Raw genomic sequence first — 24,020 nt, forward strand, 5'->3', positions numbered from 1 at the left:
GTGTGGGGGTGAAGCTGTTTGATAAGGGGACTGAGGATTTGATGGGAATGCTGGGGTTAGAGGAATTGGTGGAATGGTTAGCAAGGGCGAATGGAGTGAAGTGGTATGGGCATGTGTTGAGGAGGACTGAAGTGCATGTTCTGAGGAGGGTGATTGCATTTGAGGTAAATGTAGTGTGAAAGCGAGGCAGACTGAGGAAAAGGTAGAAGGGACAGGCAGAGGAGGAGATTGGGAGGGTTGGTTTGAAAAAGGAGGACGCCCAAAACTACGCAAGATGATGAGATGGTGTGAAGGCGGTTGCTATGGCACTGAAGTAAATCTGGCCACCCCCATTAATGGGGACAAAACCTGGATTTAAAACACTAGATGATGATGATGAATCACAAGTCACCATATTCTGAGGACTTTCCTGTTCAATGTATCTCCCATGTTTGTAATAAAACATGCTACTAGATTGCTATGAATTTCACTGCCACATAGACCTCTTTTCATCTCAATGTCTGTGGAATGAAAAATGGTAATGCTTCTGTCTGTATTCAATAGTCCCTACCTTGACATTTCTTCAATGCTAGCTTGCACTTCCTCTTCTCCAAGTCACACTTTATTAACATCCGTTTCCCATCATTATTGCTTACTTTCAATCTTATATTCTTTAACATTGCTTCCTCCCCAATCACTCTTTGCATGCAAACATGCTTTACTCACCCTCTCCTATTACTCCTTCTTCCATTACCTTGACTCTACCGTTTCACCCTTTTTTTCCACATTATGCTTCCCATGCTGTGTTTTGTATTCAACCTCCTTACTAACAACCAGCATGTAGCTATCTCCCACAACCTCTTTTCCATTATTCTCTCCTTTACTCCATCTTGTTCTTGCCATTTTATTTCTTCTGTCATACTCATAATCATACTCTCTCTCTCTCTCTCTCCCACTTCATTCTCTTGCCCTGGTTCTTACTCTATCATCTCTCAATCTTCTATTCACCAACTCAAACAGATTTTCAAAATATAACCTTCTCCACTGAAATGACTAATGTTGCTAGGTTGATGTTTCTCTAGGTTGGAAAATTAGAGGCTTTATTTTTGTTTTTTATCGTTCATGTATTGATTATTGTCTGTGCTATAAGAAATATTTGCTATCACATTGCCAAATGAATCCTAGCGACATTAGCAACAAAAACTATTTGCTTGTCTTTTTCCCCCAAGAGATTAGAATTTTCCTTGTGAATATCAAATAGTGTATAGTTTTTTGTTGACTTCCTTCTGGTATTTGTTTTAAAAGGCTCCTTTTTGATGGCAGAAGCCTGTGATAAGAGAGAGAAGGAAAGAGCAAATGAAGAATGAGGGAAAATGAAGAAGAACCATCTTCAATATTTGGCATGTAAAGAAAGATGGAATTGACCTCAGCAAGATTTGAAATTACAATGGACAGGACTGACATAAATACTAGTTATTTCATCTGATACTTCTACTATAGGCACAAGGCTTGAAATCTGAGGGGAGGGGCATGGTTAATTATATCAATATCAAATAAGTATAAACTAGTACTTATTTTACCAACCCCCAAAAGGATGAAAGGCAAAGTCAACCTTGGTGGAATTTGAATTCAGAATGTAAAAATGGGAGAAATGGCACTAATCATTTTGTTTCCTGAGATAACAATTCTGCCCACTTGCTGTCTTCCCAAAGACTTTTAAAATGAAAGCTTGTATTGTTGTATTTCAGGATGATCATTTTTTTTTTTTTTGCCAAATAAACACACATACTATATATTTCTTCATCACTCATTTATTACTGTTCTTATTTTATTATTTTAACTCATGTCCATTGCCCGGAAATCTTTCGTCACACATCTTTGTCTCTTCAGAGACACTTTTTATTTTCATGTGTGTTCATGCTCCACTTACTACATTCTGGTCTTCTAAGCATATATTTCTTCCCTCTAATTGGCTTCAAAATTTTTGCTTAAATTTTTGGTGATATTTATTTCAATTCCTTTTTCTTGAATATTGTCAAATGCTACACTTACTAATTTTGCTCTGTAGTACAAATGTCTTGCTTTCATAAGTTTTGAATTAAATTCTTCCACTAAAATTAGTCACAATTTATGTTCCTAACACTAACTTAATGATAACTAAGTTATTTTACCAAATTCTTTGTTTCATTTAAAATTAATTGAAAGAATCACAGAGCATCTCTACAGAAATATGGTGACAAATGGATTAAAATATATAATAGTGAAACAATTCTTAACTCTTTTGATACCAACCTGGCTGAAACCGCCTCTGGCTCTGTATAATACAAATGTCTTGTTTTCATAAGTTTTGAATTCAAATCTTCCACCAAACCTTAGTCACAATTTATGTTCCTCACACTAGCTTAATGATAACTAAGTTATTTTACCAAATTCTTTGTTACATTTAAAATTAATTGAAAGAATCACAGAGCATCTCAACAGAAATATGATAACAAATGGTTAAAATGCTGATTCAATTTTATAGATGTTTTTTTTTTCTGTTTATATCTCTATGGAGTAGGTATGGCTGTAATAGTTAAGAAGTTTGTAACCTGACCACATCGTTTCAAGTTCAGTTCCACTTTGTGGCCCTTTGCACAAATGTCTGGTATAACCTTGAGTGGACTAAAGCCTTGTTAGTGGCTTTGCTAGAGAGAAACTGAAAGAAGCCCATTGTTTTTATACATATAGGTGTAGTAGTGGCTGTGTGGTTAGTAGCTTGCTTACCAACTACATGGTTCCAGGTTCAGTCCCACTGCGTGGCACCTTGGGCAAGTGTCTTCTACTATAGCCTCAGGCCGACCAAAGCCTTATGAGTGGATCTGGTAGATGGAAACTGAAAGAAGCCTGTCGTATATATGTATGTGTGTGTGTGTGTGTGTGTCTGTGTGTTAGTGTGTGTGTGTGTGTGTGTGCGTGTGTGCGTTAGTGTATATGTGTGTGTTTGTGTGTGTATGAGAGAGAGGTGGGGAGAGTATTGCTTGTGTGAGTTTGCTCCTTTTGATTTTGACATGAGGCAATGGTTGTAAATGAGCTTCACTCTCACACAAGCAGTGTCATTCATTTTTCGATCTTCTATGAAAACACATCCAGCCTTGAGGAAATATTACTTTGCTTGGAAAGAAGTGACATTAGGTGATAGTAGGGGCATCTAGCCACAGAAAATCCTCTTCAAGGAATCCTATCAGACCCACAAAATCACAGAAAAGTGGAATTTAAAATATTGATGATACTGACAGATAACTCAATCCCGGTTGCTAACACAGCAAAGTTAACTGGAGCAGGAGATGTTGGAGTGTTTTTGTCATGCACATTACACAATGCTGTGGCTTGTATGTGAACCACTAACCCTTTTGCTCGTAGTTCAGTACTGGATGGATGCAAAACATACAGCTTTCTTATCTTACAAGTGTATGTGTGATAAAAGGATATACATCATCTTATTCCTGTTTTATATCCACAAAACATTAAGGTTAATGTAATTTGGAAAGTCATATCATTTTGACCGAAACCAAGTCATTGTATCAATAGAAAGTGTACCACAGCTTTAATCTTATTTCTTTCTTTCTGTTTAGATGAGATAATAAGAAATAAAGAAAGACAAAAAAAAAATGCATTGACCAAAATCAAGAGGAAACAAAAACTAAAAAGTAATGTAAATATTATTAAGACTTTCCCTCCAGCTTCCATGTCAACATTAATCATTGTCTTTGCATCAAAGATGAAATGATAACTTGAAGTAAAAAGAAAATGGGAAATGCACTGTTTTGTCTCAAATGCAGCATGCATCAAGTTTAGAGTTGAGGTTTGCATAAAATGCAATAAGGAAGTAATTGGTAAATAAAATAAATGGATAGCAATTGAGAGTTTTGAAGATATGGACAGATGTGTTTGTGTATAGAAGCACACAGATGCACTCAGATATATGTGTATGATGTAGGAAATTATATAGAAGTGTTTAAAAGTTTTATCAGAAGAAAGTATCTGGTTATTGCAAATATCATTTGAAGACTTTGTGAAAGTGATAGGTATGTAGGTAGGTAAGAAAGTAGGCTGGTAGGAAGGTCGGTAGATAGATAAGTTGGAAGGAAGGGTTGGTGCAAAGAAAGGCAAAGGAGTATCTAGATATCATAAAAGGAAATTAGTTTTGATGAGTGGGATATAAAATTAGCTGGAAAGACCACTAAAGAATTCTCTGAGACAAATTAGATCTGGCTCAAGAATGAAAATTATATAAAAGAGCATGTGTATGCATGTGTGTGTGTGCGAGAGAGAGAGACAGTGTGTGAGTGCGAGAGAGAGAGACAGTGTGTGTGTGTGTGTGTGTGTGTGTGTGTGTGTGTGTGTGTGTGTGTGTGTGTGTGTGTGTGTGCCTATATTACAGAGGAAATGATGGCAATAATTATTGTTAAGAAGCTGCTGGCAGAAGGGAAATCAACAATATCTGTATTTGTTATCTCCTGTGCCTAGAATCAGGTCTAGTGTATAACATATGACTATTACAACAGTAAATGTGCCCTGGGGGAAGGGAGAAGAATGTCCTTTAATCAGATTAGCTGTGAAATTGACTGCTCGCTTTTCAAAAGAAACTATTGAAGAATTCGAGAAAGCAACCCAAAATAGAAACTATTGGAATTATGCAAGTTGAAGTTGATAGAGATACTACTATTACAAAATTAATCAGATGTTAGATTCAAAGCCAGCATATCTGTGATGTGGATATCATTTTACTTTGATATCGATACTCTTACCTTGGAGTAGAGATAGTTTTATAATAGTGTTGCTTATATTGTATCTGAAAGAGATAACATTTTATTGTTATTTTATGCTTAAAATGAGGTAGTTGTTTATAATTGTGTTGAAGCCAAATAATGTTGTTATTATGAGTGTTGTTTAGGTTTAATCTAAACCAATCTAGCTAACTGCAACACAGTAGTAGCTGTTTGCCTTTATATTGATGCTATATATCGTAATACTAACAATACTAACGTATACAACGGTTTGTATTGTTCTGGGACAGTAGTTACAATGTAATATATTACATCTAATGTCATTCTAATGTTGACTGCATAATGCAATGTTGATTTACCTTATTGTTAGCAAGAGGTGTATATATATACATGCAGGTATATATATAAAAATATATGCTCATATATATACATATATGTGTATACATTTATATGTGTGTGTATGTATAAATGTCTTTACAGATATATATATATATATATATATATATATATATATATGCACATACACACACACACATATATATGTGTATATATACATACATACATATCTATATGCATATTTATATATCAACACACACACACACACATTAAATATATATTCTGTTAGTTAATATTTTTTTGGGTAGCTGCTGTAGTTATCGTTGCCTTTTGAACTTCTGCAGTTAAACTAGATACTCAATAAGATAGAAACAGTGATGAGAATATGTACTTAATCGATTTTTATTTCAAAAGAACTCTGTTTTATGAAATATATATTTAAATACAGCACTATACTACACTGAATACAAAAAGATATTTCTCAATGGTCAAAACCCTCCCTTCATTGATCTTCATATAAAAAAAAGAAAACGGAACATTATGTGTTGCATGAGGTTTCTCTACTCACCATCACAAAGAGAAAGCAAAATTTTTTTTTTAAATCATATCATTATTACACGTCTACATGTCTGATATGAGAAGGTCGTTATAGGTTAACCAAAACAATTACCGAGATTCTGCAAAGTTTAAGCAAGGGTTGCAATAATTGCAGGCATGGCTGTGTGGTTAAGAAACTCAATTTGCAACCAAATGGCTTCAGGTTCATTCCGACTGCATGGCACCTCATGGATATGTCTTCTTCTACCAGGATGGTCAAAAGATTTTTTTGTATTTTCATTGATGGTTTTAGGGGGCAATTTTTATCTCCATGTTATATCATTAATTTGATGTGAATTGTTGTCTAATTGTTGCTGAATTACTCTTTTACTTGTTTCCGTCATTTGACTGCGGCCATACTAGACCACCATCTTTAGTCAAGCAGATCGACCCCAGGACTTATTCTTTGTAAGCCTAGTACTCATTCTATCGGTCTCTTTTTGCCCAACCGCTAAGTTATGCAAGACGTAAACACACCAGCATCAGTTGTCAAGCAATGTTGGGGGAACAAACACGACACACAAACACACACACACACACACACACACACACACACACACACACACACATATATATATATACATATACATATATACAACGGACTTCTTTCAGTTTCCGTCTACCAAATCCACTCACAAGGCTTTGGTTGGCCCGAGGCTAAAGTAGATAACACTTGCCCAAGGTGCTATGCAGTGGGACTGAACCCAGAATCATGTGGTTGGTAAGCAAGCTACTTACCACACAGCCACTCCTGCACTAATTGTTTATTTTTTATTTTTTTTTATATGTAAGATATAAACATTAACTGTTTATTTTTTATTTTACAGCTTTGAAAATGAAGTGAGAAGAAATTGCAATTAGAGGCATTTTATGTGACGTGTGCATAAGAGGACCAGGTGCAAAGGTAGCATCAAAAGAAATTAATGATGTGGAATGCCCAGGAACTGTCAACCAATATCTTGCACAAAACTAGTTCAGCAATTTCAAGAAAGGTGACACTAGCCTTGAAGACAAAATCTAGGTCAGGAAGACCTTCTGCCAAGTAAGATGAGGTCTTGCTTCAGGTATCTGAACAACAGCCAAGCACATGCGCTCACAAATTGTCAGCAAGACTTGGTCCTTCACGAACCATCATTAATCGACACTTCCATAAACTCAGCTTTGTGAACACAGATTGTCAAGGAACTCCACATGAACTGATCAATGACCAGGTTCAGTTAGATAGGAACATTTGCAAACAACTGCTGGCAGATCCTTGAGGTGCCTACTTTTGGTGCCAAATTTTAACTGAGAATGAAAAATGGCCTCTAATACCATGGCCTCTGTTCTTCAGAACTGACTGGCATCAAGGCATCTCCAATCAATTACTTTCAATTCTCTTGTCTTTTCTTCTCTTCCTCCACTCATCACCTATGTTGTGCAAAACCCTTTCAGCCCTGCACTAACCTCTTCACTCAATCCTCCCTTTCCAGATGGTTGACCCTCTGAAATATCCCTACTACTCATGACTTTCCTGTAAGTGTCATCCTGTAACAATTTAAGTAGAACAATAAAGGCATCACTTCATTAGCTACAAAGACCCTAGAAAGGCTGTTGGTACTGCCATTTTTTCTAGACCCAACAAGTATAGGAAAATAGAATTTCTTAGTATCTATGCTTAGTCTACATTTCATGATCAGGTTTCTTATTTCTTGATATATATTTACAATTCCCGACTGGTCTTGAACTAGGAATGGATAATCAACCAGCCTTTTCTAACCAGGGAAGTTTTGCATCAAAATTACAACTTTCTCTTTCTGAGAACTGATTTATACTAATTTATGCCAAGATATAGAAATATATACACAGAAAGACACACACATGCACACACGCATACACAGACACAGACACACACAGAGTGAGAGAGAGAAAGGGCACTATATGGCATTGAGGCAAATAGATAAGCGTATGAGCATGTGTCTTTTGTAAACAACTGCTGTGTAAAGTAAATGTTGAGATTAAAGAATGGATTTTTCTTTCTGAGGTTAGAAAGTGAAATCACCCAGGCTAGTCATAACAACTCTTATTTTTCGTTATTTGAAATCAACAAGTCATTTACAAATTTGATTAATTGATCCTCTTCGTGCAATTATATCACCAAACCACTAATGAAGCAATAAGAAATTCTGAATCTCATCTGGTCAATGTTTGACTGGTTACAGACAGAGGAAAACATGGTTTAATGACAATATCTCCTTGTATCAGCAAGGCTACAAATACGTGCTTACTGAAATCAAATACTTGTTTACTTCTTCCTCCATGCATACATATCTGCATATGAATGTACATATGCATGCATACACACACACATACACACACTTACACATGTATATGTATTAGCAGAGCCATTCATTAGAGCATTGGATAAAATGAAAAGTTGTATTTAACCATCTTGTGCAGAAAACCTCTGGACACTCATACAAGAGTAGTGGCAATATATTACCAGCGAATATTTGCTTCCATTGGTCAAAAGAGTGCCCAGAGTATGCTCCGCAGTGATCAAGGCCAAGAGTGGATATTTTGATGATTCTAAAATTTAGAGTTTTTCTCTGATTTTTCACAGTTTTGATTAGATGCTGAGCTGATTTTATCTTCCAGTGAATGTATCTATACATTAATAAAATATTTCACCAGAATCTCTTAGTAATTTCCATTTTGTAGATGTTTTTACAAAATAAGTTTAGGTGATTTTAAACATTTTGATAATATTGTATATGTGTGTGCATGTGTGTATATACATGTACACACATACAAACATTTCTGTTTTCCTGAAAACTTTTCTCTACTGTTGTAACTAGAGAGCTCCTCTTTTCTTGTTATTGCCCTTTGCTTTTGTCTGTGTTCATCCACCATCTCTGCTCATATACACCCCAAGAGCTATTGTTGCTAACATCTCTAAACTGAACTTCATTGTTGTAGAAATTGTGATGCATGATTGATAATTGATGAGGGCTTGAGCATCTATGCGTCCATTGTATGGGCTCCTTTAACCTTTTTTTACTTTGCTTATCTAGCTTTTCTTTAAATTCCTTTGTTGTCAGCCTGTTGCTACATTTTTATTCATCATCATCATTATCATCATTTAACGTCCGCTTTCCATGCTAGCATGGGTTGGACGATTTGACTGGGGACTGGCGAACCAGATGGCTGCACCAGACTTCAATCTGATCTGGCAGAGTTTCTACAGCTGGATGCCCTTCCTAACGCCAACCACTCCAAGAGTGTAGTGGGTGCTTTTTACGTGCCACTGGCACAGGAGTCAGTCCAATGTTTTGTTCACATGCCACCAGCACAAGTGCCAGTAAGGCAAAGCTGGGAATGATTGCACTCAAATGGAGTTTTTTCCATGCCACCGACACGGGAGTGAGACCGCTGCTCTGGCAGTGATCCTGCTTGGATGGTGCTGTTAGCGCTCCACTGGCACAGGTGCCAGTCATTGAATTTGGTTCAGTTTCGATTTCACCTGCCCCAACAGGTCTTCGCAAGCTGAGTTTAGTGTCCAAAGAAGAAAAAGTACGCATAAGTGGGCTGGCTACATCCCTGGTATAGGCCATGGGTTATGGTCTCACTTGCCTTGCCGGGTCTTCTCATGTACAGCATATTTCCAAAGGTCTCGGTCTCTAGTCATTGCCTCGGTGAGGCCTAATGTTATATATATACAGGGTGTCCACAAAGTTTGGGTATGCATAAGTGGGCTGGCTACACCGCTGGTAAAGGCCACAGGTTATGGTCTCACTTGTCTTGCCGGGTTTTCTCACACACAGCATATTTCCAAATGTTCCGGTCACTAGTCATTGCTTAGGTGAATGTTAGACTTCTACACAGTTTACTATACTAAATTTTATTTGCAAAAAATTGATCAACTCATGGATATGGAAAAAAACATTCCCCTATGACAAACCACATTGTTAGCAAACCTGAAACTATGTAGCTGCAAAGAAAAATTCTTTACCATACAGCCATACCTTCACCCAGTATGTGCATATTTTGATACACATATTCACTTGTGTCAACATGCATGTACATGCATGCATTTATCTAGTGTTCTCTCTCCATAACAAAGAAAATATTAATCAGATGACAGTTCTGTGGTTGTCTGTCAAAAAAGACCACAACTGTCAAATGTATATCAAGGCCCTGACTACCACACTGATATAAATGTAAAATGAATATCGATCATGCATGCTGTATATTGATTATGCTGTCATACATGTCCTTGAAGTAAATTTTCTATCAAAGTTATTTAAATTATGAAGGGCAGATTATGGATTTCATAGAAGCATATAGCGATCAGGTAGCGAAGCAATAAGATGCTTAGAAATGTTGTTAGCAACAATGACAAAAGCATGTGAGGAGTACAAAAGCAACTGTAAAGAATCTCCGTCATAGTAGAACGATTATTTGTAAAAGAAGATTGCAAAGAATGGGTTAGGAACCATAGGAAAAAATCTTGAATGAAGACTGAGCAATTTTTTATGGAAAAGTAATTGACACAACCAATAAAATAATTTGAGATATTTTTTTTAGTCTTCGAATTACTTTTGTAACTTTCTGCAAATAAAGAATTAAGAAGTATATATACTTAGTTTTATATTTAAGAGATGAGGAATTATGTACATTTTTTACATCATTTACATTATTTGCATTTGACAGATATTTGTCCTCATCTTGTTTGTTGTTAACACAACGTTTCAGCTGATATACCCTCCAGCCTTCATCAGGTGTCTTGGGAAAATTTCAAACCTGGGTTCTCATTCCTAAGGTATTTTTCAATGTTGTTGTTATTATTATTATTATTATTATTATTATTATTATTATTATTATTATTATTATTATTATTATTATTCTGGTGTTGCCATCCGGTTTCACCAGTCCTCAGTCAAATCGTCCAACCCATGCTAGCATGGAAAGCGGACGTTAAACGATGATGATGATGATGATGATGATTATTATTCAGGTCACTGCCTGGAATCAAAACTCAGAATCTTGGGGTTAGTAACCTACGCTCTTAAACACTACGCCACATACATAATTGTAGACCTATTTCTCCTGTTTGTTCCACCAAACCACTGTTTCTCTCTCTCTATCTCATGTATATACAAAAATGCATGTATGTAGGTATCTAGAGGGGACAAACAAGCACAGAGAAAGAGATTAAATCGATTACATAACTGGCACTTAATTTATCGATCCCGAAAGGATAAAAGGCAAAGTTGACCTTGGCAGAATTTGAACTCAGAACGTAAAGACAGACGAAATACTGCTAAGCATTTCGCCCAGCATACTAATGTTTCTGCCATCTCTACACCTTTAAAATTACTATATTATACATGAAAGAAGGTTCCATGAATACTTCAATAGGGACTGTAAGAAGAGACAAGTAACAAATGGAAAGTTAAATGTGGTTACAATGATAGAGGAAAGATAAAGATGAGAGGACATTGTGAAGTATACTAAGAGCTAAAAAGCATAAAAAAACAAAACAAAGCTTAAATGTGTGTGCTGGTGGAGGGGGAAATAAGGCATCTTCAGGTCATGGATATGTTGTCAAGGTTTTAGGAGAAGCAAAACGGAACCGATATGCACACATGCAATAAGGATTTATGTACACACACAGATACACACAGACATACACTCATACAGAAGCATACATGCATATATAAATATATACATTCATATATAAATGTATACATACACACATACACATATGCACAAAACATGGGTGTATGTATATAATCATATACAATCTTGTATATGCATGCCGCTGGATACATGCATATCAACATATACAGCAAAGATTTTATTAGTGTTTCATAATTTCATTCTAAGTTCCACAGCTGTAGAAATGAGAATAAAATTATGAAATATCAATGAACTCTTTTTATTTATTATAAATATTTTGCTCTGAACATTTGTCGTAGTCGATTTATTTATATGCAAAAAACATTCTGTCTACGATTATTGCATTGAAGTATTAACATATGAAAGTTTAATGACTTGTTAAAAATTGAATTCTTAAATTCAGTGGATATAGTTTCATAGTGCTTCAGCACTAATTCGATCTCTCTTTCACTTTCTCTCTCTGGATATACATAGATACATATATATATATATATATATGTGTACACACATAATATACATATACATATATATGCATGTATGTATGTGTGTATATTTATGTATGTATGTATTTAAGTGTATGTGTGTATTTAAGTGTATGTGTGTATATATATGTGTGTTTATATGTATGTGTATATGTGTGTGGGTGCATATACACACATAGACACATATATACATCCATATATATATATATATATATGTATATTTATATATACACATACATATATACACACATACATACAAACATACATACATACATACATACATGCATACATACATACATACATACACAGCAGTATTACAGATCAATTCCAGCTGATTTTACCAATCAGTTTCACACTTGAATTCGATGATAACCTGAGACTACTCATGTGCAAAACTAATTGCAAAAATTAGCGGAAATAGATCTGTAATACAGTACAAATATTAATATACACACTCTGCTGATAAATATCCAAATACCTGTTCTACATACCTTATAGATTCTTAGATCACACACACACACACACACACACACACACATATATATATATATGAGAGGTATTGGTATCTAGAAGATCCAAAGAGTGGCAGATAATGCTAAGTAAGTGCTATGGACAGACTGTAGTAAAACTCTTGCTTTTATAGTAATACGAGTGATGAGTCTAATGTGGGTTTTGTATTAGCATGCATATATATATTAGAAGATATGAAATTAGAAAGTCAAATATTTGTCTCTATTTAACTATCTCATATTGTCTCTGAGGAAAGGATATCCATAGTATCCCAGAAACAGGTGTAAGACTATATCTATATCATTTTCCTTAAAAATGTCCTGAAAACTACTCAAAGCTTTGGCTTTGTGATCTCATTTCATCTAATAAATATATATATATGTATATATATCATCCTCATCATTTAATGTTCGCTTTCCATGCTAGCATGGGTTGGACGATTTGACTGAGGATTAGTGAAGCGGATGGCTACACCAGACTCCAATCTGATCTGGCAGAGTTTCTACAGCTGGATGCCCTTCCTAATGCAAACCACTCCAAGAGTGTAGTAGCGCATATATACATAGTGTAGAGAGTATATATATATATATATATATATACATATATACATATATACATATATATATATAAGGCGTAGGAGTGGCTGTGTGGTAAGTAGCTTGCTTACCAACCACATGGTCCCGGGTTCAGTCTCACTGCGTGGCACCTTGGGCAAGTGTCTTCTACTATAGCCTCGGGCCGACCAAACCTTGTGAGTGGATTTGGTAGACGGAAACTGAAAGAAGCCCGTCGTATATATGTATATATATATATGTATGTGTGTATGTGTTTGTGTGTCTGTGTTTGTCTCCCCCAACATCGCTTGACAACCGATGCTGGTGTGTTTATGTCCCCGTAACTTAGCGGTTCGGCAAAAGAGACCGATAGAATAAGTACTAGGCTTCTAAAGAATAAGTCCTGGGTTCGATTTACTCGACTAAAGGTGGTGCTCCAGCATGGCTGCAGTCAAAAGACTGAAACAAGTAAAAGAGTAAAAGAGTAAAAGAGTATATATATATATATATATTTACCCTACATTATATCGGTAAGCTCAATGCAACCCCATAAAACTGGTTCACCAATCAGCTCCATTAGACTGTGGCCAGCATAATGGAATAGACACTTCATCAAATATTCAAACGTTTCCCATAAACAAATTTAAGATATATTATATCCACCAATGCGTTAGACATTTTCGTATATCTATATATTCTTTTATTTATTTCTGTCATTTTGACCATGGCCATGCAGGAACACCACATTTAGGTGAATGAATCAACCCCAAGACTTATTCTTTGTAAGCCTAGTACTTATTCTATCAGTACTTTTGCCAAACCGCTAAGTTATAGGGATGTAATCACACCAGCATCGGTTGTCAAGCAATGGTAGTAGCCAAACACAGATACATATATATATATATATATATATATATATATGTGTGTGTCAGGCTTCTTTCAGTTTCCATCTATCAAATCCACTCACAAGGCTTTGGTCAGCCTGAGGCTATAGAAGAAGACACTTGTACTAGGTTCCACATAGTGGGACTGAACCTAAAACCATGTGGTTAGGAAGCAAGCTTCTTACCACACAGCCACTCCTGCTCTTATTTAATATCAACATTATCATTGTCATTTAACATCTGTCGTCCCATTGTCCATGCTGGCATGGGTTGGAGGGTTTCTTCCTGTGGTGGGTGCTTTTACATGCCATCTCACGAGCGCCCCTATGTGGCACTGGAACAGATGCTTTTCACATAGCACCAGCACAAGACTCTTGCAGGCCAACCATCTTCACCAGGGGGAGTGGCCTTATCGCTTCTGCTGTGTGGCATGGGTCTTCGTGTGTACAGTAAGGCACCAGGCATCTCGGTCCTCTATCATCTCATCTGAAAGGTTCAGCATCCTGACGTCATTCTTCAGTACTTCATCCTTTGTCTTCTTGGGTCTCCCCACTTCCACATGTTCCACCTACTTTGTATCCCATTTCTACCTGTCCCTTGACATTCCTGTCATAGCTGACAAATGAGTGTACAGCAATTTCTTGGTGAATAATCTCTCAGATGATTTGTTTATAATTAATCAAATTTTTGTGCTGTTCATTAGTATTCTTCTTCTATCAAATTAATATGCGATAACAGGTGAATGGTGTGCCATACATCAGAAGTCGAAGTGATTGTAGTACAATATAAGATGAAAAATTTTGCTTAAGAATGTAACACATAGCCCGGTCTGGGAATTCAAACTCCAATCTCATAATTATGAATGCAAGACCCTAAGCACTAGGGCTACATGCTCTCCTGCTCTGTCTGTGTCTGTCTGTATGTATGTCTGTCTGTCTGTCTGTCTGTCTGTCTGTCTGTCTCTCTCTCTCTCTCTCTCTCTCTCTCTCTCTCTCTCTATCTATCTATCTATCTATCTATCTATCCATCTATCAATCTATCTATTTATCAATCTATCCATCTATCCATCTATCTATCTATCAATCTATCTATCCATCTATCAATCTATCCATCTATCAATCTATCCCTCTATTAATCTATCCCTCTATCAATCTATCTATCCATCTATCCATCCATCCATCCATCCATCCATCAATCCATCCATCCATCCATCCATCTATCTATCTATCTATCTATCTATCTATCTATCTATCTCACACACACACACATGTATGTATTCGTAACACTTTCAAATGAAGTGAGATATTGCATGATTGCAAAACAGCAGCATTAAACTTGGAAGCTGTATGAAGGCTGGATAGAAATGAAGCAAAATGAGAGAAAAACTAAATATATGCAGAATTGAATATAAGAGAGAATATTACTCAAGTATAGTCATCCTCAAGTATAGAATGATAGTTGGTTTAATCAGTGGTTCCCAAAATGGGCAGTATTGCTCTCCTGGGGGTAGTGGAAAAGTCCAAGGAGGTGTTGAAGAAAAGTGAGGTGATAATGCGGTATTGATGCATGTAAAAAGTGGGGGCAATAATGGGGTAGTGATTCATGTGCTGAGACTCCTTTTGGTCATGACTGGCCATGGGGTTGCACCTAGAAAGTTACCCTCCCAGGCACAAGTCACGGCAAGGTTGTTTATGGAAGACCATCAGCCACCCATGCATACCGGCCTCCCCTCTCCATGCCACCGATGTTATCCAAGGGAAAAGCAAAGGGATCAATATAGCTTGGTACCTGTGACATCGCAACTCATTTCTACAGATGAGTGAACTGGAGCAACGTGAAATAAAGTGTCTTGCTCAAGAACACAACATGCAGCCCGGTCAGGGATTCGAACTCACAACCTCACGGTCATAAGATCGATGCTCTAACCACTGAGCCATGCACATTCACTGATTCATGTAACAACAACCAAATAATGGGTTCGTTAGGTTAAGTTCTATTTGTAAAATGCAGTTGCTTTGAATTTGCTTCAGAAAGATGTCTATGTTTGTGATGGTTAGTCGGGGTGGGGGCACTAGGAATGTGGCGTAGGTGTCAAGGGGACAGCAGCCCGAAAAAGTTTGGGAACCACTGGTTTAAGTGATGCTAAGTAATATGAGTGGTCTGATGGCACAGAAGCAGAAGATATAAAGGAAAGAGATGAAGTTTATTTAAAGAGACTGAAAACAACAGAAGATGACAAAGATCTGCAACAAATACTCTTTTACTTGTTTGTCATTTGACTGTGGCCATGCTGGAGCACCGCCTTTAGTTGAGCAAATCAACCCCAGGACTTATTCTTTGGAAGCCTGGTACTTATTCTATCGGTCTCTTTTGCCAAACCGCTAAGTTATGGGGACATAAACACACCAGCATCGGTTGTCAAGCGATGTCGGGGGGACAAACAAAGACACACAAACACACACACACATATATATATACATATATACGACGGGCTTCTTTCAGTTTTCCATCTACCAAATCCACTCACAAGGCTTTGGTTGGCCCGAGGCTATAGTAGAAGACACTTGCCCAAGGTGCCACGTAGTGGGAATGAACCCAGAACCATGTGGTTGGTAAGCAAGCTACTTACCACACAGCCACTCCTGCGCCCAAATGGTAAGATGTGGTAGAGAAAATCTGTCCATGCCATGCAATCATGGAAAAGTAAACATAAATTGATAATAAGGTTGATATAATCTTACACTAATAATTAGAACATTGAGCAAAATGATTAAAATTAACAATCTGGTACACAATGAACATTGTATATTGTAATAGCATGACCTCAATGCTACTCTATAGTTGAAATCTTGCAGTAAATAAACTATGTATTATCTTTTGACTAAATGAACTTTTACCTTGAAGAATGTCTTCAGTTGTTGTAAACATGTAAATATGCCCAAAGTATTCAATACAGAGAAAATAAACAAGTCCATACCAAATATAGCAACAATAGTAAATATGACATTTAATATTCTGGAATTATTATCATAAATACTTGTAGAAATTTGCAGGCAGATTAATTTAGAAAATGAAAATAGTTTATTTATGTTGGAAGTGCATGACTGATATCAACAAGATACAAGTTCTACATATAAGGAACTATTTTGCGTTTCTGTCTACTTAATTGATATTTATGCATGTGTCATTGTTCAGTTTTATTTCAAGATTTCTTGCCAATAGAGAAAGAGCCGGTTTCTAACCTAGATACAGGTCTACTTCACAGGAATTTCAACATCAACAACAGGGTATTTTTTCTTTAAACTTGCGAAGACCTGTTGAGGCAAGTGAAATCGAAATCGAACTAAATTCGATGACTGGCACCCATGCCAGCATCGACTCCTTCATTGGACACTAAACTCGGTTTGCAAAGACCTGTTGGGACAAGCGAAAGTGAAAAAGCAAAATTGTGACGGCACCTGTGCCCAGTGTCACCTTCCTGGCACTTGTGCTGGTGGCACGTGTAAAAACATTCAAGCGAGATCGTTGCCAGTGCCGCTGGATTGACTCCTGTGCAGGTGGCATGTAAAATACACCATTTTGAGCGTGGCCGTTGCCAGTACTGCCTGACTGGCCTTCGTGCCGGTGGCACGTAAAAGCACCCACTACACTATCGGAGTGGTTGGTGTTAGGAAGGGCATCCAGCTGTAGAAACTCTGTCAGATCAGATTGGAGCCTGGTCCAGCCTTCCGGCTTGCCAGTCCTCTGTCAAATCGTCCAACCCATGCTAGCATGGAAAGCGGACGTTAAACGACGACGACGATGATGATGATGATGATGATGATGATGTATGTATTCTTGTTGTCTTATTAGGAAGCAGAAATTACTAGGAAGAGTTGATTTCCAGTCCCTTCGCTCCCGCCCCTTATGCCGGTCCCTGCCACCCAGTCACAGTGAGGTTTGCTAGTTAACTCATAGCTGGGACCCTTACAGCTGCTGCCACTCTGGGCCAGAGTAGACCTGGGAATGATAGCAGCTAAGAGGTGGTTCCACACTCATCAAACCCTGAAACCGGGGCCGAAGGGTCCCCACTACTGGATGTAGTTTAGAATCATATCCAGGACAATGTAAGTGCCCTAGTCCCTTCTTGTCTGCAACTAGGGACAGGTAAAAAAAAGAAAGAAAAAACGATTGAAAAACTGCATCAAGAAAGAACAGAAACCAAGTTGTGAAATTTGTTGGTTTTCAATCAATCGCATTCTGTTTTATTCCCCCATAAGGATGATCGTGATGATGACAACAGAAAATTATTAGACATATAGGAAGATAGAAGTGGTGGGAGCATGGATTAACTGCAAATAAAATAATGGCTACATCAACAACAACAACAACAACAGCAACATGGGTTCAAACATTGTGAAAGGGGGAAGGAAAACAGAGATGCTGTAAATGAAAACTCAAATGAAAAAAAAAATCAGAAAAAAGAGGCCAAACAACTAAAATATTAAATGAAATGGAATAAAGCAGACTAAAGTAATCTAGAAAATGAAACAACCATCAGCTACTGACAGTTTAAATCCATTATCAAAGTAGGAGGTCAGTAGCATCATGTTTTCATTTTATCTGTTTCTTATTCTGTTCTGTTATTTTTTTTTTCTGATATGTTTTTCTTTGTTATTCTGTTTTTTTTTTGTCTTGTTTGTGTTTTTGCTTTCCATTTGTTGGTATTTAGTAGTTGGTAGGCAGTTTATTCTGTAGGTCTTACTTCTATGTTTATTGTATTCCCCTTTTTGCTGTATTTATTATATTCTATGGAGAAATGTTGTCATTAATTTATGTACTAAATTTTGGTGGGTTTTAAAAACAAATTAAAGAAATAATAAATAATTTGCATAGCATAATAGATTTCTAATTGGTAACATTGATTTTACTGCGGTGTTAGTTTTCCAGTCTATTAACCTCTAACTTTATGTTTGTATCAACACTACTAAATTTTGATTGGAATGTATCCCCTGGTGAGCTTTAATGAACGATATTCCTGAAATGCTAGAAATAGCAACTAAATCACCCCCAAATTCACAACCTAATATCTTAGGAAAATTTACTTGATGGATAATGTAGTTCTAGTTTTCTGTATGTAGGAACATAAGACAGGATGGTCATGGCAGGATGGTCATGACAGGAATGATTGTGTTCATCAAGGCTGATTTGGAGGTTAAACAGCATCATATATATTCGTCTCTTGTGGTTACGACAGAAGTCGGAATATTGTAGTCTTGTTACTAACAATTGATTTCAATGTTCACAACATATATATCATTTTTTATTTTCCTTTTTTTAATTATCTATGGACACAAACAACAGACTATGGGAAAAGTAACTGCTTTGCAAGACACGGAACCATATAATCTACCAAATGCAATGGCACACTAAACAATTTTGTTGCTATATTAACTAAAATCCACAGAGGTTTAGTCTCAAATTACCCTCTTAACATAAAATTCAAGCATATTTTTAATGTTTTGGCACAGTCATATGGCTTCTGATTTTTATATTTTTCTCATTTTATAACTGTTTTACTTTTATTGTGTTTGCTTTAGCTATTGCTTTTCATATGAAGAAAATTAGTTTTTCAGTATTTAAATTTATTTTTATTGAATATTTTCTTATGTGATCAGAACTTTGGAAAAATAAAATAAGAATGAAAGAAAAAACACTACAACGATTTCACAATTTAAAACCTACGGATGAAACAATCAATTCATTGATAATTGATGGCTTCTGCAGGATTTTTGAGGATGGTATCAAACTGAGATGTGGAAAATATGACTTATATGTTATCCTTAGGCCAGTGACCTAATTAGGACACTTGCAGGATCCTTTTTAAAACGGGGGCCACATTTTTCATTAATGTTTTACGTATTGTTTTTGGTACCGAAAGACTTTCAAACTTCGTATACTTATCTATTCTGTGTTATAGAACAGAAAAATATTTTTGTATTCGAATTTATTTCATGTAAAAAATTGTCTTATTTCGATAATTTCAACCAATCACTGACAAGTATTCAGTTGTTTATATTTACTCCTTTGGCTGATTAAGCGGTGTAAAGCGTATTTAATTTCCATAGCTTCGTTTTGCTTTTTTCTTTTTAAATTTGCTGTTTTACCCTAACCCTAACCCTAACCCTATCACCGATAGAATTGTTTCAGAATCGTTTGTTTATGTAGTCGGCACTTAATGTATATCGGCTGAATGGACGTCAGTGATTGGTTGAAATTACAGAAATACGACAACTTTAACATGGAATAACTTAAAGATTTCTCTTTTTTTAAAGAAGACTAAGAGAAAAAGATGTTTTATATGACACATTCTACCAGTGTTCCAAGTTTCAAAGTGTTTCGTTAATGAAAAATGTGGCCCCCGTTTTAAAAAAGATCCCACTTGCAACAGATTGGTCATTGCTAAAGGCATCAAAACTTAGACTGTAGTGCTAAAGCTTGATAAAAATTGACCAATATCTTCTTTTGTCTCTTTCTACTTTTTCAGTTATTAGACTTTGACCATATCGGAGCACTGCCTTGATGAGTTTAGTCAAACAAATTAACCCCAGTACTTAATTTTTAAATCTGCTTGTTATTCTAATGGTCTATTTTACCAAAGTGCTCAGTTATAGAAATGTAAACAAAACAACACCAGTTGTAAAGTGGAGGCAGTGATGGAAAAACACAAAGCATGCACAAACACACACACACACATGCATGAACACGCATGTACATAGATATATATATATATACATATATATGTATATATATATATATATAGATATAGATATATACACATATATACATATATATATATGTTGTTTGTCTTGTTTTCCATTTGTGTCTTTCATTGTTCGAAAAAATATTTCATATTCCAAGTACTCGTACTTCATATTTTTTTGTTGTACACATTTCATGATGTTCTGTGCCCACATATGTATATATATATATATATATATATATATATATATATATATATATATATATATATATTTCAAGGTTCTTAACTTTTAAATTCGTATATTTAAAAGAAATAGAAACTTCAAACTCGATATATCCAAGATCGATTTATTTACCACTCTATGTCAACATTTCTGTGCCCAAAATAGGGTATTTAATAATGAAGCTAATTTCTATAATACAGCACTAAATAAGGCAGGATATAGAGAAAGGGTCTCCTATATTGAAAATGACAGCAACGGAATTGAAATAACGGACAGCAGTAATAATAATAATAATAATAATAATAATAATAATAATAATAGGAATAAACACAAAGAAAATAAACTAAATAAACCAAGGTACCCCCATAAACACAACATAGGTAACTTAAAATTCTTTAAAAATGATATTAATAACCATGAGGATAATAATAAGGATAATAAAGTCTGGCTCATAATCCCATTTGGGAGAAATATCAAGAGTAACCTGATAGGTAAGTTTAGAGAGGTGATAGGTAGACACTTCCCAAGGAGCTCACACTATGGTAAGATTATCAACACGCACATAATTAGATTTGGATTTTCAAATACTAGGAACATAGCACAAATAATAGCAGTACATAACCTTAAAATACTTAAGTCTAAAGAAACAGGTAGGAATGAGAATTTGAACAATAATATAAATAGCAGTAATAATAATAATAATAATAATAATAATAATAATAATAATAATAATAATAATGAGAATGATATCAATGATGGTAATAATAATAATAATAATAATGATAATAATAATAATAATAATAATAATAATAATGGAGGTTCCTTTATTAATAATAGGAGTCAGGCCTGTAGGAGTAAGAACATAATCACAGTAAATGAGGTAAACCCTAGGAGAATAAAATTTGAAGGACCTAATGCGAAAGTCAAAAATATAGTATATCAATGCAAAGTAAAGACTCAAACAGATACCATGAAATACTTGGGGTGCACTTCAGGACAGGTATGCAGGAGAATTTCTAATCATTTCTCGTGCTTTAGAGATAGGAAGAAAATAGCTAACACCAGTCTTAGCAAATACATCTGGGATCTTAAGGAAAATAATAAACAGCATTCATTAGAATGGTCTATAATAGCAAGATCAATGTCATATGAGAGAGGAAGAAAGTATTGTTCGCTCTGTACGACAGAACTATACTACATAATCTTCTCTAAGGATAAATTGATCAACAAAGTAAAGAATAATGCTCTGAAATGTACGCATATCATAAGAAGTACGTTTCGTTGGTATAAATGATCTTAGGATGTGAAGAAGTACAACATGATATCTCATGTATGTTTGTGTATGTGTAGTTATGCATATATGAATGAGTGCATATAAGTGTGTGTATATATGTGTATCTGAACGGAGATAAGGATACGCATATATATATATATATATATATATATATATATATATATATATATATATATATATATGTGAGTAAGTGCGTATATGTATAGGTGTGTGTGTGTGTGTATGTATATATATGTGTAGTGCCCCTGGACTGGTTCTTGTGCGGGTGGCACATGAGATGCACCATTTTGAGCGTGGCCGTTGCCAGTACCGCCTGACTGGCTCCTGTAGGATTTTTGAGTGAGATCGTTGCCAGTGCCCCTGGACTGGCTTGTGCAGGTGGCACATAAAAGACACCATTTCGAGCGTGGCCGTTTTCGTGCGGGTGACACGTAAAAGCACCCACTACACTCTCTGAGTGGTTGGCGTTAGGAAGGGCATCCAGCTGTAGAAACTCTGCCAAATCAGACTGGAGCCTGGTGTTGCCATCCGGTTTCACCAGTCCTCAGTCAAATCGTCCAACCCATGCTAGCATGGAAAGCGGACGTTAAACGATGATGATGATGATGATGATGATGTATATGTATATGTGTATGTATGTGTATGTATATGTGTATATACGTGTGTATATATACATATATATATATATATGTATATATATATATATATATATATATATATATATATATATATATGTATATGTATGTATGTATATGTATGTATATGGGTATATATATATATATATACGGGTAAAGAAAGGAACAGGTAATATAGTATAGTACAACACAATTAATTGTTTGATCTCCGAATACAATGTAAATAAGTGACTCTACCAAATTAAGGGTAGATATGAAATAAAAGTAAGAACTGAGAACAAAATAAATAACTAAGCATTTAGTAGGAAGAGATGAGTGTCAAGTTTTTATATGAAAACCATAGAAGAAAATGGTAATAGCAAAGAATGATAAAATATCAAAATATTAATAAAATTTTTTTTAGTAAAGGGGCTTGTAATGATTCCTAGGAGGTTTGATGGCTTAACTGTGATCTCTCTTAGCAAAGTAAAGAGACCTAACAATAATAATATAAAATGGAATAATAGACATGTGAACCCTCTAGGGGCAATGAATATAGTCGACATATAGGAGATAATAGATAATACATTGAAAAATTAATAACTAAATTAATAGATAAATGAATAAATAAATAAATTAATTAAATAAATTAATCTAGTAGACATTCACAGGAGAGCAATAACAATAGAAAAATTAAGGAGTTACCTCTCCTATATATATATATATATATCTAATAACGGAAAAATAATGGTGGACGTAAACAAAATTTTAATAATTTAATAATTTATTATGATCGTTATGTATATGTTTTTTTGTAAATTGTTCTGATGGTAGCCATTCCTGAAGAAGTGCCAAATGTCGGAAATCGAATGGACAAGTCACTGGATAAGTTTGGGCACAGAAATGTTGACATAGAGTGGTAAATAAATCGATATTGGATATATCGAGTTTGAAGTTTCTATTTCTTTTAAATATACGAATTTAAAAGTTAAAAACATTGAAATATAAATGTAAACTGTGAGAACGACCCTTAAGGAATCTAATTAATGATCCCCTAAGGTAAGTTCTTATGCTATATTGGTAACGGTTGCAACATCCTCTGGAAAATTATATATATATATATATATATATATATATATATATATATATATATATATATATACGTATGTATATATGCATATATATATAGATGTATCATTTATATATATATTTTCTTTTTTCTTTGTGATTTAATCTTGGGACTGAAAATGTTTGCGGCTGAAGATAGCTTTAAATCATCCTTTCTACCAATTATATACTCATATAATGATACAATGGCAGTTTGTGTTTAAAGCTTGAAACACGTGTTCCGGTGTTAAAACGGAGGTAGCTGATG

Source organism: Octopus bimaculoides, chromosome 3, assembly GCF_046866305.1.
Source record: "Octopus bimaculoides isolate indiv1 chromosome 3, ASM4686630v1, whole genome shotgun sequence".
NCBI classification, from domain to species: domain Eukaryota; kingdom Metazoa; phylum Mollusca; class Cephalopoda; order Octopoda; family Octopodidae; genus Octopus; species Octopus bimaculoides.